Genomic DNA, 18,954 nt, shown 5'->3' on the forward strand with positions numbered 1-18,954 from the left:
AACCAGGCTAGGCTGGAGTTCCAGAAATCTGATGGATGAAAAGAAACAAAAAGCTCTCTGACGGAATAAAACCAAACCAAACAAACACACCAAAAATCTGCTTAAGAAAGGATAGCCAGCGTGCCTGTTTGCCCGCAGTAATTCCCTGGTCAATAAATCAATCATGCAGTAAGTGCCAGCCAGAGTTCTTTTTGAATTAGATTGTTCTGTCATAGGAAAAGGATGTTTTCTGATCAGCAGTTCGTTGGTGGTTACCAAAAGCACTACAGGAACTGGAAGCCTGCTGGTCAGGGCTTGTGCGCTCAGGGATCTCTTTATGCATCCAGAGACTGCCAGTGGCCCTGCAGCTGCCAACGGCCAAAACTCTGTGTAAAGATGAAAAACGTTGCTTAGAAGCGTGGAAAATCCCCTCAGCCTGACAAGTTCTAACTAGGTACGGTTTTGAGAAATTGGGTCTAAATAAAGACTGCTGAGGGCCCTACTACATCGTTTTTGAGAAATCTTGGACTGTTAAGAGTCCTATTCTTAAAGAGTATGCAAAGGGAATTTGTCATTTTTGTAAAATGTCTTCTTTGTAAAAATTCTTCTGCAGGGGTCCTAGGAACTCGCTGCCATTGCTTAGTACTCTCAGGTGGGGATGGTGTCCCCTGTTTGGGTGAGAATCGGCCAGAGGAAGTTCCTTTAGCATGTCTGTATCCCTGTGGGGGCAGTAAAGGAACTGATTCAAAGTGGTCTCAGTGCCTCGACACACAAACAGAAGAGCTGCCAAATTTCCACCCCAGTGGTGCCAGGGAGGGGCTCTGCCTCTGACTGTAGTTTTTGAGAGGGGACACAGTCGCCAGGGCACCACTAGCCCATAGAGTGCGTCGTGTGATTGAGAAACAGGGGCCCCTTCTTCTGGGTGTATGCAGACCTCCCCAGAGCTGTTGGCGTGGCAAGTGGGGAATGGTGACATTTCAGCCTCCCCTGCCTCCTATGTCACACAGCACAGCAGCACCCAGAACAACTGCACCCTGGCAGTTCCCCTGACAAGTTATCTGCTCCAAAGTCACCCCAAAAAGATCACGCTCCCTTAGCTTCCTTTCTTATTGAGAGTATTAAAGGGATGCTTCACCTCTGAGCACTGTGAATTTGGGTTTACGTGCTCGTTTTCTCTTCTCTAGAACATTCTTCTCTAGGCGTTGCAGCTTGGCACACACAATCAGTTCCAGCTGAGTGTGGGAGAATTGGGGAGATAATAATCAGTTCAGTTATAAGTTTAATCTCACACCTCTCAACTTGTCATGGGTTGAAATTTTTAATCAATGGTTGCTAGTTGCCACTTCCCTAATTCATTAACCCCTGACTCATGTCCAGGACATGTGGGGTCTGTGTTTCACCAGCCCATTTACTCTGCCAGGCAGGGGCATCGCCAAACTACAAGAGGAGCAACATTCTTTTCTTACAGGCTTCATGCCCGAATTCTTTTACTTTTAAATAAAAACTGCTGTCAGTAACTGTTACATTTTATTAAACTTCTCCTAGCTCTTGCCCTTGCTGGGTCCCTGCGATTACGACCCTCTCCATGCCCAGGCAGGGTTTTTTATTTTGTTTGAGTTTCACCAAATCACCCCCTAAGTTTTTTACAACTTTGTATTTCCAGCCATCATAGGATCTGTACCCTTTTCAAAAGAGCTCTTTAGAAGTTTTACATGTTAAAGATAGTATCTTTCTGAGGAACCTCCCTAATTCTTCCTTTTTATTTAAAAAGATTTAAATACTTCAGAGCTATGTGTTTTATGACATAAACTCTAGGGCCATAATGCAGATCATAGTCACTTTTGAAGAGACAGGTTGTTCTCAGAACGCATTCCGTGATTTTGTTAACATTCTCTTTGAAACTATTCATATTTTCCAAACAGATGTACTAAAATTTTAATTATTTTAAAGCAATTAATCTTCTTGATCAGTACTTGGCCTTCACTGGATCATCTTCAGAGTCATGTTTATTAATGTACCTGACAGCAAATTCACTGATAAGTGTGTTTGGAGGCCGGATAATTATTGTTGTTTTTAAGGATGTGAGCTCCACAAGAGCAGGGATTTTCTTTTTCTTTTCTGTTCATTGATATAATGTGCCAGCCATCAAGAAGAACATCTGGCACGTAGTAGGTGTTCAATAATTATCTGCTGAATAGCTGAATGATAAAAATCCAGTCTTTTTTTTTTAATCTCTATAGAGCTGTGAGAATGATTTCATAAGTAAATAATATGTTTTGGGTTGTTTTTTTTCTCTAAATGTAATTCCTTCTAATGAAAGTCGTGTACTACTTCTCGGTCTATTTCCATAAGCTTGTGTAACTTTCCTGTAGTTTATTGCTTTTGCTTTAGCATTTTGGTTTGAAAAGCCTTTAAAAATGTTGTTGCCATTGTTTACTTTTCTTTCTTGTAATTTACATACAAAACAAAACAAAACAAAATCTTTCCTAACCCAGATTCCTAAGAGAAACCAAATATTTATACTGACCCAAAAATATATCTATTTTCTACACCCTTTAGTTCTTTTCTAGAATCTGTTTTTTTTAAACACGACAAAACATTTTTAATGCAACTCCATTTTTAAAATTGCTTTTGCCTACCTACAATCTTAGTGAAGTTCTCACATGTGTGTTTATTCAGTGAAGCAAGATTTGTCCTTACAGAAAGATTTCTTTCTATAGCTTAAATTACTTTCATATTAGTAGATCTATATCATGAAATTACATTGCTGACAGGTAAAGTCTTTGCCTTTCTTATATGGTTCTTCTTATTAATTAAAATAATATTAGCAATCCTCATTTCTCTTTCCTGACGGCTAACATTTTTTGAGAAGGATTCCTAAATTTTCCCTCAAATTCCTTCAGAATCTTTGGGTGAATCCCAATTTTTTGTTTATGTGTAGCTTTATAGCTAGACTTAGAATAGATCCTACGTGTGCTTGAGCTTGGACTTAGGTGTTGAGGAACACACAAAATCTTTAACAGGAAAGTTGAAAATCAAGTTTCTTAACTCCGAACATCCATCTGCTCGTTTTCATTTTTTTTTTCATAAGTTTTTACTTTAATTCCAGTTAGTCCACGTATAGTTAGTTTCTGGTGTACAATATAGTGATTCAACAATTCCATAAATCAGCTTTTACATTGTACTGATAGTCACACTGCCTTCTGACTGGTTTTTGCTTGTCTTGGTGTACTTAAATACATCGTATTTTATTGATGTTTATTAAGCCTCTTACTTTGAGCCAAGATGGTTCATGTTTATTCTTGAATGCTTTGAATTGAATTCCTTTTCTACTCACAGATTTCTTTACTGAAGGAAAGGCCTTTAATACTCTGATGATATATTAATCAGAAAAAGTAAAATATAAAAGTTTATATACCCTTAATCCCAATTTGCAAAAAAAAAATGCATGTGGCTTTATAAATAAAATAGAGTAAGTCTACCATCATTTTATTCTAAATTTTCTACATTAAAGTTGTATTCTTATTAATAGTTATTACAAAAGTATTTATTACAAAGTATTAAAATACTTGTTTTTCCTATTTATTCAGCATTGTTGGGATTTGACTGTGCCAAATATTCATGCTTATATTTGGTATGGATGTGTATTTTTAAGCAATTAAATTTTTTTCATCTACAAAACTAAACTCTTTTCTCTGGACATTTATAATTTCATTTTTCTAAAAATAATCTGACCAATTTCTTGGCTTTCCAAATCTCATTGGAATTCTGAATCTAATTGTGCTATGATCTCCATTATGTGGTCAACCACACACAATTATTTCCTGTACCAGTTCCTAATTTTTTTAGTTCTTTAGGACCAAATCTTACATTTGGCTCTTTCCTTTCTTACTGTCTTTTTTTTTTTCTTTTTTTAAATTTGTTGAAGGAAAACAAACAAACAAACAAACACTGCTTTTAAAAAAGATCTACCTCTACCAGAGTCACTATGATCTATTCTAAGATTTTACCTTTGGCAGTCTACACATAGTCCCTGACCAATGGAATGCATTGGTTAAGAGCTCAGCTTGGGCAAATTATTTCATCCTCAGTGAACTTCAGTTTCTTCAACTGTAAGACAAGGGATTCAGTTCCAACCTCAGGAGAGACGTCTATGGATTGAATGAGATAAGGCATATACAATGTTGGGTGCAATGCTGGGCTCAATAAATGCTCAATAAATGCTGCCATCTCTATGACTAGCCTGGCCAGGATGACTTTATGTTTGTCATATTTCAACAAACATCCCTGAGTGAGGGTGAATGTCATGTCTCTAGCAGAATGCTACTGTTTGCTATCCATCCTGTCATTACTCATAAAAACTATCACTTCATCCACCTCTTGGTCCCTATTTTTGTTACAGAATGCCACTTGGCCTTTGAAGATTTTCCTTTTTCCACTGGATCTCTGAAATACCAGTTATATGTAAGATTCACTCCCACTGCCATGTATTCTGACCTACCCAATTTTAGTCATTCCTTTTCTAGTCTTCGTATAGTTGCATTTATACAAATACTAGAGGTTGCTTTAATATAAAGCCTGTAAAGATATATGAAAAACAAAAACAAATTTTATACCAAATAATAAAATTATTTTTCTTTGCTGGTTTCTTACATAATTCATGACCCTTGATAATTCCCATCTGAATTCAATGGTTTGATATTTTGGAAAAACATAAAGAAGCCAGTGTTTCTTCCATTTCACCTACAAATAAATAACCCATTCTCTATACTCGGAAATGAATAGACAAGGTCCATATAATTTTATTTTATAACTTTTGCAACTAAAAATAATACAGTGATAAACACTGATTTCAACCCCTGTGTGTCAAAGGTCATACCCTTGTGTGGAAAAAAAAAGGTAATTAATGAAAGGAAAAAAAAATCCCCTTTTATGCACCTTTCTTTCTTTTCACAACTCATCCAAAAAGATGAGGACAGTCTTGGTTAATTTTGAAGGTTAAGAGGTCTCACACAAAGAGGTTTTAAAGAAATATTTATTGAATTAAAAGAAAAAAAGTCTCTATGAGACTTTTGTTTTTCTAATGAGCATGGATTTTAACACTAACCCACATTTCCAAAAGTAGGCTTCTATAATATGAGAATTCAAAAGAGCTGACGTGTTTATTCTAAGTCCACAGGAAGGTGAAATGCCAGCCATTACAGAGCAAAGGTGAAGACATTCAAATTGTGGGGGTTTTGTTTTTTTATTTTGTGCTTTTTCCTACTTGGGCTTTAAATATTATGGTGAAAATAGCTCATTTGTTTTTCTGGAATGGCTAGAACAGATCATCAAAGTAATTTGATTCATACAAATGCTCTTCCTCCACATTCTTTCAGAAAAGTAAAACAAAGCACTTAATCATCTTTGTTTTGGTCTGCATTAATCTCACAAATCTCAAAGAAGATTTATTGGCCTGTGTCTTAGCGTCTGTTACATAATGAAATGCTAATTTCATTTTCATAAAATGATTCCTACATTGAGCATGAGATAATTAAAGCATCAAACCAGATTTTATTTTGTAGGTTTAATATTTTAAGTGTTTTTTTTAATTTTAAAATAATTTCAAAATTATCAAAAATTTCTAAATGTACAAAAAGCTTTTTACTCCTGAGCCATTCTGAAATAAATTATCACTGGATGATTTAGTGTGCATTTCCTACCACCAGGGACAATTCTTCTGTGTAACCACAAGATAATCACCTATCTGGGAGGAGAAACTTTTCCTCTACCCTCTTGTAGGGTAGTTCAGTATCAGGGGCCTGCTAATTTAACTGACAAAGGCTGCTTAACAGGAGAAAAGTAATATACATTTATTAGTATTTTTATTTGCACAGGAGTTCACAGAAAAGAAGTGAAGCTTAAAGAAGCAGATTCAGGAACGTATATATACTTCTTAACAAAGGAAAGAGGGTGTGAGCTTCAAAGGAAGATAAATCATAGGGAAGTGAGTAGGAAGTATATGGGGGAACCAGTGGATGATAAGGGCCATTTTAGTAAGGTTTATTTATGCAGATTCATTTCGGTGCTGGCTCTCCATCTCTGTGGATAAAAGTTTCTCTTTTTATCCTGGTACACAAAAGGAGTGAAATTTATGCCACCTTCACAAAGGGAAGTTTATGCTCTGCTTTTAGAGAGATCAGAGAAGGGCAGAGAATTCTTCCTGTATTTTTCTACTCTTAATTGCCTTCAGCTTAAAATAATCTTATGTCAAAGTGATATAAATTCAGAAAATGAACATTGGTACAATACTACCCTCTAATCCTCAAACCCATTCAATTTTTTGCCAAATACTTTGTTCATACCCTTCTTCATAGAAAAAAAAGGATGCAACTCACGATCATAGATTGCATTTATATTTTATGATTTTAGGTCTCTTTCAGTCTGAGATAGTTCCCCAATCTTTCCTTGACTTTCATGACCTGACACTTTAGATTGTGGCCTGATATTCAGTGGAGCGTCTCTCAATTGGCTTTTGTCTAATGTTTCCTCATAATTAGATTCAGATTATGCATTTTGGGCAAAAATACCACAGATGTGAAGCTATTTTTTTCTTAATGCATCTTATCAGACGGTCAGAATTTGGATTTTTTTCATTACAGGTGATTTTAACCTTGATCATTTGACTAAGGTGGTGCCTGCCAAGATTCTCCAATGTAAAGTTATTCTTTAGTATTTCCTTCAGTATTCACTAAGTATTGACAGGAGGGAGATCCTATGAATTATGTAAATATTCCATTCCTCATCAAAATTTTAGCCACTAGTTTCAGCATCCATTGATATTTCTTATTTGAATTATTACTGTGAGGTCTCCCAAATATTGATCTTCTAATCCATAATTTCTTCTATATTTATTAGTAGGCACTCCAGTGTACAGAAAAGACTTCTCCTGGTCCTATTTAGGTTTGCTTTAAAATCCTTATAAGTATAAATTAATTAATGAGTTCCTATTGTAATTAATGAGTTATAATGTATTCTTCTTATTATTTATTTTGATGCTAAAATTATCCCATTTTTTAACCAGCCTTCTGAATACTTCTTAATTTCTGGCACAAAAAGAAATTCTAGGTTCATCCATTTTAGATTCATATGAATGTTACAAAAAAAGGAAATATGGACTATTGAAATTTTTAATAAACCGATTTACAACTATAGGAGGAAATCTATTTGGTACAAGTCTAGGGCATAAATGTTAAACAGTTACTGCAACTTAAAAAAAAATTCCTATAAAGAAATACAATTTTTCTAAGTTTTAAAAAAGAAAATAAACAGAAATGGGCATCAGTTATTACACATGTGTACACCACACATCTCTCTCTCTCTCTCTCTCTCTCTCTCTCCCTCAAAATTCAAAATGAAGATGTGAGCATCAGAAACTGGTTTTCACCTGAACTGAATGCAGAGTGCCCTCTAGAGGCTTCATTCAATCAATGCAGTATTTCCAACCCCGGATGAACCTACTTAAATTTCTGTACGTTTCAGACACAGTTCTTATTACATGCATAGCATTACTCCACACACAATAAGTGACCCTGAGTTGATTCAGCACAGGAGGGACTGCCTGTAACAAAACGAATGTAAGGGATCTGACGAAAAGTAGGCTTGTACCTAATCAACTACACAAAAGAATTGAAAACATGCCATCAGGAGATAGGAGAAGACATTAAATTATCAATCATGTCAGTTTGTAACTTTGGTAAAGCTGTTATGAAATCTTCCAAAAATTTATCACAGAAGGAATGTCTTCATAACTGATTCCACTATTTCCTCAATATCCATAGCCAAACTGGTGTAGATTCTGATGGGAGAGCTGCCTCACTCCCCAGTCTTCATTGGTTCACTATATGCTGCTGCAGACCCAGAGACTAGTCATAAATTAAAACCAAGAATGGCAACCAGGTCTTGAAATGAAACTTCAAAACAGATGTGAAAAATATCACATTTAAGCTGATATAGTCTAAATATTATTTAATCAATAATTAAGTAGAAAGGTAAACAATTTCTGCTATAAAATTTTTATACTGCTCTCAAGTATGTAGTCTCTAGGGCGCCTGGGTGGCTCAGTCAGTTGAGCGTCCGACTTCGGTTCAGGTCATGATCTCATGGTCTGTGGGTTCGAGCCCAGCGTCAGGCTCTGTGCTGACAGCTCAGAGCCTGGAGCCTGCTTCCGATCCTGTGTCTCCCTCTCTCTCTGCCCCTCCCCCGCTCTCACTTTGTCTCACTCTGTCTCTCAAAAATAAATAAATGTAAAAAACATTTTTTTAATAAAAAAAGTATATAGTCTCTAAATTACTTAATGTCTCAGATATAGTTCTTAAAAGCATCTCTTTCTCCCCGTCTTTGCTATAATTTAGAGGAATTTGAATAAAATCCTTTTACCAGTAGCTGTTGTGTTAAAAAAAAAAAAAAGACCTTTCAAATATTTGTCCCAGTGAAATTCAACTTTAACAATACTGATTTAAGAGAAAAGTTTTAAAATGATATTGTTTTCCTGTTGATGGTAACTGTTACCTAAATACATGGTCAATGATCCAAGAGAAAATATAATTAGACATAATTCAAAATTTAATCTTCTAGTCTTCCTAGTCACACCTTGGTATTGTATAGAGACTTGGCAGATACATTTTATGAAATTAAAGGAAAACTATAGTCAACATATGAATGTGGTTACATAGGCTCCTGAGTGGCTCAGTCCACTAAGTTTCCGACTCTTGATTTCGACTCTGGTCATGATGTTAGGATTTGTGAGATCAAGCCCCGAGTTGAGCTCTGTGCTGACGGTGCAGATCCTGTTTGGGATTCTCTCTCTCTCTCTCTCTCTCTCTCTCTTTCTGCCCCTCCCTTGCTGTCTATCTTCCTTTCTCTCTCTCTCAAAAATAAAATAAATACTAAAAAAAAAAAAAAAAAACAAGAATGTAGTTACTTCAGATGAGTATACCAGACCTAACTTACCTTCTTTGCTTTTTTGACATAGACTCAACTGTAAAATATATCATTTAATGTTTCTGTTGAAATTCTTATTTCTAAGAACATTGCAGGGAAGGAAAATTCTTTCCTCTGCCCATTTTAGGTCTTGGCTGGGCTTTGTAACAAAAGACAGCTTAAGAGAGAAAAACATACACATGTTCATGTGATATGGGAGCCCTTGTATGGAAATGAAGACCCAAAGAAATGGCAAAACCTAAATGCTCTTCTACTAGGATGAACAAAGAGAAGCTTTTGTGGGAACATAAAATATGTTAAAGTAAGGTTAAAGAAAGATAAGAATTATTTAACAAGGTCTGTTTATGCAGAATTCTTTCAGTCTTCCTGTCCTTGATAATAAGAGTGTTCCTTTCCTCCTGGTACAGGGAGGACATCTTTCAAAGGGGGGGGGGGGTCTTATCCTGTTTTCAGGAAGAAAAGGGGAGAGCAGAATGCTTTTCTTACATCTACTGTTTTTCAAGTGACTTTAACCTCAAAATAATCCTGATGTTAGGGGCGCCTGGGTGGCTCAGTCGGTTAAGCCTCCGACTTCGGCTCAGGTCACGATCTCGCGGTCTGTGAGTTCGAGCCCCGCGTCGGGCTCTGGGTTGATGGCTCGGAGCCTGGAGCCTGCTTCCGATTCTGTCTCCCTCTCTCTCTGCCCCTCCCCCGTTCATGCTCTGTCTCTCTCTGTCCCAAAAATAAATAAACGTTAAAAAAAATTAAAAAAAAAATAATTCTGATGCTGAAGTGGCATATTTTGAAGTGGATAGTCAGCCACCCTTCAAAATTAATGATAAAATATATAACTTTTCTGTGCATGTATAGCTAGTTTAATTTTGTTCTCTTCCAGGTGTTCATCAATAAGCCAATACGAATATATTTACACTATAGAACAATGGTTCAAAAGCATTGACTAGATGATGCAAATGTTAGAGTAAGTGCCAAGGTTTTCTTGACTTAAAAATGAAAGCTTAACTTGTTCATAATGCTGGTTAGGAACTGTGTTTTCTATTGCTTCAATCTTTAAAATTATTCGCTTTTTATAGTCTGCTTCTTCAAGAGAATGGAATTTTAAACAAACAAAAACCAACCTTGATGATAGTATCCCATATTAAAACAAAAATAACAAAAATACCAAAGAATCTACCCCCCTATTGATCCATAAAGCTATCAAGCTATGCTCTTCCTGTATCCCTGTCAGTGGGTGCATTTTGTGTTATTTTTAACTTTGTAATAAATGATAAGCAGAGTAACGATGTTTGCATGACCTCTTCATGTTTCTCCTTTTCCTCTCCTACCATCCCTGCTTCCGGAAGTAGAGAAACTCACATCTTAACATTCTGTGCTCTTCCGGGCTCAGCCTGTTCATGAGATCTAGTATGGTGTCATTTTCCTCTTAATAAAATCTCAGAAGTACTGTTAGGAGAGAACCATGCTTAATATTTGCCTTTGGATAAGGTTTTACCCCTATTTATATTTCTTCTCAAGTATTGATCTGTGAGTTTGATTCCAGGGAATTGGAAAGGATTTCCCAAATCAGAAATACCTCCTGAACCCTGCTTACTGATCCCCGAAACTATACTTTGTAGCAGAAAGATGTGTCCCTGTCACAATACTCATAGCCTTTAAGTCTTTGTTGGCTCCTTTGCTCAGAGGCAGATGTATTGAAATGAGGAGGGAAGAAATAACGTAACTACCGTGGGGGAAAATGCATCTAAAAAAGACAGAGGAAAAGCCTACACATGACTTTTTAATATAAGCTTCTCCTTCTTCAGTACTACCTTTTATCTTTATGGACTTCAGATCTAGTTGTTCTTGACTCTTTGTCCTCTTATCCAATATTTAATAATCCCAGCAAGGATCTGAACTTCAAGGATAAGCAAGCTAAACCTGTCTTGCTTCCAAAAGTGAATAATCTAGTGGAGAATACATGCAAGTAAACACACAATTACAATAAAGTGTTATAAGCTTTGTAACGGGAGAAATAAAGGTTGCTATGGAAGTACATAGTCGGACTGTCTCATCCAATCTAGGATTCAGTTTCCCTCCCATATTTAAGGTGAAAATTGTAGGATGGCTAACATTAAGCCAGGCAAAAAGGCCAATGTATGCACTTATTAGAGTATCTTCTGACAAAACTGTGTTTACTCATGGAAACTATATGCTACTCTCAATCTGTCACTCTGCCCTTGTGAATGAGAGTGTTTCACCTGTGCGGAACAGTTCCAACGAAGAGGCCAACTCAGTAGGATAACTGTGGGAGGATGTGGTTTCGATGTAACTTTGCTCACTGGTGCCCTTTCATGGCCTGAACAGCACCTGCAGTTCACTACATCTCTGCTCCAACCTGGCTTCTCTGCCCGCATGTTTGTCCTGGCTGCAGCCACAAGAGGTTTGACTTACTTGGGCACGTGGCACATCAGTTCAGCAACCTAGCACGTTACAGAAGCTGAGAGGAAATGAATAGGGATACAGACAAGAATGCAAATTGAGTGCTACAACAGAGGCCATGTTTATAAGAAATACCCCTATCCTCTGGGCTTGAGTATTAGACATGCAAAGACCATTTTTAGACACTATTTAAATTATTAAAGTACATAGCTTAGGTAAAACTTTAGAAATATCCATTTTTGCCTGAGGCCAATGCAACTTCAAAAATTCTCCGAGGGGCGTCTGGGTGGCTCAGTCGGTTGAGCATCCGACTTCCGCTCAGGTCATGATCTCGTGGGTTGTGGGTTCGAGCCCCGTGTCGGGCTCTGTGCTGACTACTCAGTGCCTGGAGCCTGCTTCAGGTTCTGTGTCTCTCCATCTCTCGGCCCCTCCTCTGCTCATGCTCTGTGTCTCTCTGTCTCTCAATAATAAATAAATGTTAAAACAAATTTTTTTTTAAATTCTCCGAGCAAACCTTTCTCTTCTACTATCCTTCTTAAGCCACAAGTGTTAAAGTTCCTAATTACTAAAGTAATTAAGACACCATGACTTTATTCATCGAAAACACATATACACAAAGTAATCTTTTTTTTTTTATGTTTATTCATTTTTTAAGAAAGAGAGAGAGACAGAGCATGAGCGGGGGAGGGACAGAGAGAGGAGACAGAATCTGAAGCAGGTTCCAGGCTCTGAACTGTCAGCACAGAGCCGGACATGGGGCTTGAACTCATGAACCACAAGATCATGACCTGAGCCCAAGTCAGACACTTAACCGACTGAGCCACCCAGGCACCCTCACAAAGTAATCTTTATTGAGTAATTTATTTCTCTCCAAATTGGCCAAGAATATGCTCAGAGTACTAATCATAATAACAAAAAGTAAAACCTAAAAACTACTCCTTCGCTATAGTCTTTTAGACAACACTTCTCATTCCGAATCACCAAAGATTACACTTCCTGGGCTTTGGACATCTGGAAGCATTTCCGTTATAGAAGAACCCACTATCGATTTTTTCCTTGTCTTATATTTGCAAATATGCTTTGTTCTCCGGAATCTTTCCTAAAAAGTCTTGGCTTACGGTGTAAGATCAAAGCGTAAAATGTGACCTTGGCAGCAGGCCGGGAGGAAATGTGGACATAAGAGGTGGGCGAGTGTATGGAGAAAGGAAGAACATTAGTGTCCTTCATTCTTGCCCTGGCTTTGCTGTCATTTGACTCCCCTGAGCTTCCTTTTTCTGTCTTAAATGCAGGACTTGAATTAAATGAATTTCAGGTTATTTCTAAGATTGTAGTTATTTGTTTGTTTTTCAGGAATCTACACTACTTGCCAATAGCAATGATGCAACCATAGCATGTAACCATAAAAACCAAGTCTGGTGGATTTGGGTTGCATGTTCACCATGACTCAGTATCAGAAACTATAAATTTGAGGTTTTAAAGTATAGATATCCAGTGATGTTAACATCAATGCACAAAATGTTAAAAACATGACCATGATACGGTATAAAATGAACCTGTTTGTGTTTTTTTAATATTTTTAATGTTTATTTAGTTTTGAGAGACAGAGCATATGTGAGGAAGGGGCAGAGGGAGAGGGAGATACAGAATTCGAAGCAGGTTCCAGGCTCTAAGCCCTCAGCACAGAGCCTGACACAGGGCTCGAACCCACAAACCCCGAGATCATGACCTGAGCCAAAGTTGGACACTTAACCGACTGAGCCACCCAGGCACCTCTGTTTGTGGTTTAATTCAACTAATTAATTAATAATATCCAAAAAGATAAAAAGGCACATTCAAAGAGTATTCGAGGAGCTGGGTAGGTACAGGCAATTTAATAAAGGAATGTTAGAATAAGATGGTTAGATTAGATACAGTTAATGCCCTACAAGGCAGGAAACCATAACCTTTGATATTATCTTTTCTACCAGAAAGGATTTTACAAATGACAATGTCTAGGTTCTAATCAAATAGTAAAATTTAAATCATTAAATAATCCTTGGATGAGCCTATTAAACCATGGCATTCAAAGACATGCTATATCCTTTCCTTAACAATAATTTTTTGAAGGCTTCTGTACTGGAGACTCTTGAATATGTAATTGATGTCCAAAGGCTCCAAATACACCTGAAATCCATTCATCTCTTTCCCTATTTTCTCTGGTTGGGCCACTAGTGAATCATAATTTTCTGATGGTAGTCTAGGGGAAATCCGCTCACACAATTCACATAATTTAGATAATTTAGACATAATTTACACAATTTACATCATTTTAAAAAGCTTCTTTTTTTTTTTTTAAAGCTTCATTGTCATATTGGATTAACCTACTATCCTACTGGTAAAATCTAATTCATATTAATACCATTTCTAAAAAACATACCTTTTTTGTTTGCTTTCTATGTTGGTTTATTTTTGTAAGTGAAAGGTAAGAATGAGGGGTAATAATGCAGGAGGTTTATATTCACTTAATTCTAAATAAACAATGAATAAGCCAAGGTCTAACAGGGATTTACTAGACTTCATTGAATTCTGTCACACTCCCTTCAGAGAACTGTTGTTTTAACAATAGTCTATGTAATTCTCTGTCCACTTGCAACTGAGTAGGGAGGCCTCCTCAAATAAACATTTTAGTAGTAGTGTTTGAGTCAAAGAGTCATTTATGAATTTCTGTGGCTCCTTCATGGTAAATAAATAAATAAACAAATAAATGAAGTGTCCTCTTAGAGAAAGCCACAGTGAAATTTGATTTTAAAGTGGTCACTCAAGACAATAACTTGTTGGATCAGTGATTTTCAGCTTTTTAGGGGAAGTCAAGAACTTGATAAAAACCATAAGCCCTTCCTTCAGAAAGAGACAATGAGCATATAACACATACATTATTTCATATTTCATTTTATCTGGGATGATTCATCCCATTCATGCACCTTGGTCAAGAACTCACAGCTTACTTTCCTAAGCTGCATATATAAGCTGCATAATAAGGAGCTGCATCAAAGATACGTGGCAGGTGAGACACTGATCCTCATAGCTTGACTCCCAAGCCTGTGCTAACATCTGACCTTATAAATCAGCTACATTTCAGTTGTAGACACTAGTAGGTTTTCTTTGAAGCTGAAGCAGACAACAGCCAATGAATGGAAAACCTAAACCCAATCATTTGGGGATAACATAGCCCTCTTACGGTCCTGCTGTATTGACAATTCCTAAAATCGTGAACAACCCAATCGTAGAGTGAAATGTCATGGGCCTCAGAGTGCACTCTTGTCCTGCCCTTTATAAGTGAAATGACTTTAAGAAAGAGACTTCTTTTGGGCATATGGGTGGCTCAGTCAGTTAAGCATCCAACTCTTTATTTTGGGTCAGATCATGATCCCATGGTTCATGAGATCAAGCCCCATGTCGGGTTCTGTGCTGACAGCCTGGAGCCTGCTTGGGATTGTCTGTCTCCATCTCTTTTTCTGTCCCTCCTCTGCTCTCATGCTCATGCTCTGTCTCTCTCTCTTTCAAAAATAAATAAATAAACCTAAAATGGAATGTACTCCTTTCTTAAGGCTCAAGTTACTCATCTGAATGATTAAGGAGCAGAATCCAGAGCACAGCTCATGGGAACCATAACCCTTGTTTAATCTGCTGGGTAGAATCAGGAAACAGATCCAAAGTTGAGGATATACATACCCAGTAATGCAGGGTCATGTAGGATTTGTTCTATTTGTATGTAAAAGTTTGGTAGAATGTTTTTCTTTTTCTACTCTAAATCTTAAGTCAAAATGTTATATTAAGATTATAACTATGTTTCATGCATTTAGTGATCTAAAGGGAAAAGCAGAGTTTATCAGCTATAATTCATTCTGCCTCTCACTTGTCAGAACGTTGAGCTTTATAAGCAAGAAATAAACCTTAGTAAATATGTTTTCTTTTGTAGAATAAATCTAAGGCCAATTGAAATTCATGAACTATATATAATACATTTCACTAGTTAAAAACAACAAAAAATATTTTTATCCAGCAAATTCTTATATTAAAAGAATACTGTAAAAAGATTTGCTACGAATGTCATAAAACCCAAATAGGGAATATGGTTACCTTTTTTTTATCCAAGGTGTGACTAAACTTTTTGATTATCTTTTGAACCACATTGAAATTTTTGTGTGTTTTTAAAATTATTTTTCTCTTCAGCAATATACACAATGTATGGTTCCTACTTTCCAAACTCATTTGTTAGAATGCTTGGTAACTGGGCCAGGCCCTCAGAATACTAACCATGCTCTCAATTATTGAGCGCCTACCACATGTCTGGCACTGTGCTAGCCCTTGCACATATGTTATGACTAAGCCTATTGATGGTCTCCCAATGTAACATTATTTCTCTTTTTATAAACCACACCAATAAGGTTCATAGATGTTAAGGGACTTACCCTAGGTCGCGCCACTAGGTTCAACTCTAAAAGCTTATTTTCTACTTTCTACTACATCATAATGCTTCTTTCAGAGGCTTCGCATCTAAGTTCTGAGGCACACTCATTACAGCGACAGCAGTGGCTATAACCATGGCAATGAGAAATAAACTCAAATCCTAACTGAGGTACACTGTCTGGAGTCCCACCCGTCCTGTATTCTTTCGGCTCCCAGCTGGATTCCTGAGTGCCCAAACCCTGTCCCTGCCACAGCGGTCAATACTGAGACCCACCATCTCCATAGATCTTACCAGAAGCTCCTCACTTCTGGTCACCAACACACGATTCTCTTCCTCTTTGCTGTCACTTCTCCTCTTCCTGTAGTGGTCAAAGTTACCCACTGAGGCTCACACTGTACCAAGTCCAGGGCCCATCACCCCTATAAGACCATCCTTCTTTGGCCATTGTTCCGAGGAACATATGCTGAACCCCACCCTCAAAAGAGGGAACAGGGTCCTCTTTCAAAGCAAAACCTTTACTCACTTGTCCGAATGAAAAAGGAAAGGGTGGCTGTAAGCCTCTAAGCATGTTCCCTATTAAAATTATGACAATTGGAGAATCATCACCGCATATAATTATTTCTGCAAAACATGAACCCTGCAATAGTGAACACTCAATGAATTATTGTTGAACATTGAAGAATTCACATAAATGAAGTATAAATGAACAAGGCAGCCATGAAGACAGTAATAACTGACTTAGGGTGTGCATTCTAAAGCTGCTGTTAGTGTTTCCTTGCTGAATGATTTATGTCTCAACTTTATCCGTCTTATGAGTTTGAAGTTATTTGCATACATTTTAAATAAGCATCGAACCTAATGATTGGATTTGAGTTAATGACAGGTATTTTGAGTTAAATTTCATCATAGAATCACACTGATTTAATAACAAGTATTTACTGAGTTCATACTATGCACCAAGGAAACAGAGCAGTAAATAAAAATGAAGACCCTTCTTTTAGGGGACATGTATAGGGCCTAGATGAGTGTCAGAGAGAAGAACAGTAACCAGATAGGAAATCAAAATAATAGAAAATAGAAAATTCTAAGAAGAACATAAAACAGAATTAAGGGGGAGTAGTGATGTGTGTGAAAAACTATTTCAGATGCTTTACTCAGCAGAGGCTTTCTTGATGAAGTGACACTTGAGACAGGACCTGAATGGGGGAGCAAGTCATGTGGAGGGAATAGCAAATATCAAGGCCCTAAAGTGGAAGTCTTGCATAGCATGTTCTGTACACTGTGATGGGGCAAGTGTTCCTGGAAGGAAAAAGCAGGAGGAAGAATAGAAGATGAGCTCAGAAACATAGCAAGGGAGCCAGAACATCATGGGACTTGGGGGTAGGTCATAATGGTCATATCAAAGTGGTGATCCTGTCTGGGGTTTGAAATGGCTCATTAACAAGTTTGCCACAGAGGAATATAGTACCAGAAAGTATTGTGAGCTTATGGTGGGCAAGTCTGGTTTAGAATAGGTCTGAAAGCCACCTCAGGAACTTACTCAGTCTAGTCCAATTCCAGTGCTATTTGGGAATCTAGATAATCTGCAGGATTTGAGGCAAAGGAATTTTGTGACACTTCTCAGAGGGTTGTGGGAAACTTTGAAGCCCCAATGCCATGAATATGCAATGATGTGGGCTGTGAAGGATTTTACTGTAGACCCAGTGACTTAAAAAATACAGTGACATCATATGGAGGGCTTGAGGTACAGACATTTCACAGCCTGAAAGAAAGAGTATAAATATGAAGGTCAAGGTATATTATTTAGGGATTTCACATCACAAATAACAGAAATCAAGCAAAACTAGATAGTTTTAACAAATGGAGACAATTTATTATAAGGACATGGAGTGGTTCCCAGAATACAAGGGTGGGAAGGCAGTTATGCCTTAGAAAGGGCTTTTTCAGAACTAGAAAATTGTCAGGACTCTCTCCATCTCACAGCCCTGCATTTTCCTACTCATATGCTTCATTCTTAGCTCCCTCCACACACAGAAGAAAATCTCTTTGGCTGAGATCAGTTGTTTTCTTTTGGTCCAATCAATTATAACCAAAGACGTGAGGTCAAGAAGTGTCAACAAGCCTGGCAACAAGCTCCTGGGAGTTACTCTCAAAGAAAGTAGTGGGTTGGGCAGACAAATCAAGTAACTTCAGCCACATAGGTATACAATTAGGTCATCCACCTACACATTCATTTTATGTGCAGACAACTTTGAAAAGTCCTCCTAAAAGATCTCCTACCCCAATCCTAGGTGTTATTTTTAGGGGCTGAGAAATGATAAGGCAGGCAAAAAAAAAAAAAATGTATGTGAAAAAAAATCACATAATGTATGCATTTTTCTTGTGAATTGTGGTTTTAGTGAGAAAATTTCTCCATCATGGCAAGATGGCATAATAGGAAAGAAAATGGACTTAAGTCAGAAAATCTGGTTTAAATCTTGGCACTGTTAATTAATGGTCATGAGAATGTAAGCAATTCTTTCTGGTTTTCAGATAAATGATACAATTGGACGAGATTCTCCTTAAGGCAAATATTCTTTGACTCTAATATAATATTTCCATTTGGTAGCAAATAATTGCTTATAAATTTGTTCTCAGATTAATTGCAAACATACAGCAAAATGGTTAAGATAGGGAATAGTTTACAATAACTAAGACAGGAAAACTACCTAACTGTCAGTAATGAATATATGAAGAAGTGTGTACACACACACACACACACACACACACACACTGGAGTATTTTCAGCCACACAAAGACAAGGAAATTCAACTACTTGTGACAACGTGGATGGACCTTAAACGCATTATGCTAAGTGAAATAAGTCAGACAGAGAAAGACAAATACTGTAGGTACTATATGATCTCACTTATATGTGGAATGTAACAACAAAGCAAAACAAAACGAAATGAGAAAACCCCCACAGAACTCTTAGAAAAAGAGATCAGGTTTGTGGTTACCAGAGGGGGTGTGGGGGGAGCAAATTGGAGGAAGGAGATTAAAAGGTACAAACCTGCAGTTATGAGATAAATAAGTACTAAAGATGTGATGTACCATGTGATGACTAGAGCTAACACCACTGTAGAATA

Source organism: Puma concolor, chromosome B1, assembly GCF_028749965.1.
Source record: "Puma concolor isolate L17-30 chromosome B1, mPumCon1.1.hap2, whole genome shotgun sequence".
In the NCBI taxonomy this organism is placed as follows: domain Eukaryota; kingdom Metazoa; phylum Chordata; class Mammalia; order Carnivora; family Felidae; genus Puma; species Puma concolor.